Source organism: Myotis davidii, unplaced genomic scaffold, assembly GCF_000327345.1.
Source record: "Myotis davidii unplaced genomic scaffold, ASM32734v1 scaffold3102, whole genome shotgun sequence".
NCBI lineage: Eukaryota > Metazoa > Chordata > Mammalia > Chiroptera > Vespertilionidae > Myotis > Myotis davidii.
Window position 1 is genome coordinate 22551 of NW_006293251.1, and position 1478 is coordinate 24028.

Genomic DNA, 1478 nt, shown 5'->3' on the forward strand with positions numbered 1-1478 from the left:
GAAGTGGGACTGAAAAAACAAGTGAAGGGCAGGGGAGACCACAGTCTTGGGAAGCCTGGACATCAGGAAGCTAATCTGTAAAATGAGTGATTTCAGAGGCTTCATATGCCAAGTGTCTAAACAGCCCTGCAGCCAGAGCTACAAAGCTCCTCAACTCTCCTTCCCACACAGGGTGTGTGGCTGGGGCTGTTACACTGTGAACGGGCCTGCATTCCCGGCCCTGAGCTTGCCCCTGTGCGCCCCCCACACCCTCCCTACAGGAGCCCAGGGAGCATGTGTGACTGCTGTTCAGCAGTGGCCTGTGCATCCTCACAGTCGCAGGTGCTCAGTGGGTCACAGCGCCCTTCCCAGCGCTCCTGCCCTGCCCATCCTTATGAATGACTCACATGGAAGCGGTGAGCACATTTCATCGGGACACATTATTGTTTTTTTTTTTTTCACAATCATGGGTTTTACTATTATTTTTCCCATTTTACAGACATGGACTCTGAGGCACAGAGATATTGAGTAATGTACTTAAGGTCTCACAGCTAATAAATGGATGTTGGAATGGCTTTCAAATGTAGATAGCCTGGCTCCAGAGCCTGTACTCTGAATTATAGGTTAGTAGTTTGTAGTGCTTTTCTTAAAGGAGTTTCAATCACCTATATAATAAAAGACTAATATGCAAATATACAGAATGGCAGACTAATAGACAGTGAGCGCCTCCGGTGCTCAGACAGCCTCTCCTCCTCGCTGTGCCAGCAGCCACAACCCTGAGACATGATGGTGAAGGTTGGAGTGAACGGATTTGGCCGCATTGGGTGCCTGGTCACCAGGGCTGCTTTTAACTCTGGCAAAGTGGATATTGTGGCCATCAATGACCCCGTCATTGATCTCATCTACATGGTCTATATGTTCCAGTATGACTCTAGTCATGGCAAGTTCAAAGGCACAGTCAAGGCTGAGAACGGGAAGCTGGTCATCAACGGGAAGTCCATCTCTATCGTCCAGGAGCAAGATCCCACCAACATCAAATGGGGTGATGCTGGTGCCGAGTATGTTGTGGAGTCCACCGGTGTCTTCACTACTATGGAGAAGGCTGGGGCTCACTTGAAGGGCGGAGCCAAGAGGGTCATCATCTCTGCCCCTTCTGCGGATGCCCCCATGTTTGTGATGGGTGTGAACTATGACAAGTATGACAACTCCCTCAAGATTGTCAGCAATGCCTCCTGCACCACCAACTACTTGGCCCCCCTGGCCAAGGCCATCCATGACAACTTTGGCATCGTGGAGGGACTCATGACCACAGTCCATGCCATCCGCGCCATCCAGAAGACAGTGGATGGCCCCTCTGGGAAGCTGTGATGGCTGAGGGGCTGCCCACACATCATCCCTGCTTCTACATGGCGCTGCCAAGGCGGTGGGCAAGGTCATCCCTGAAATGAATGGGAACCTCACTGGCAAGGCTTTCCGTGTCCCAACCCCCAATGTGTCCA

The 1478-nt window shown here is 51.5% G+C and overlaps 1 pseudogene; it reads left to right on the forward strand.

Annotated features, from left to right (window-relative positions):
* Positions 1-689: 689 nt before the first annotated feature.
* On the forward strand, positions 690-1471 carry LOC102751524 (annotated as a pseudogene).
* Positions 1472-1478: the final 7 nt, after the last annotated feature.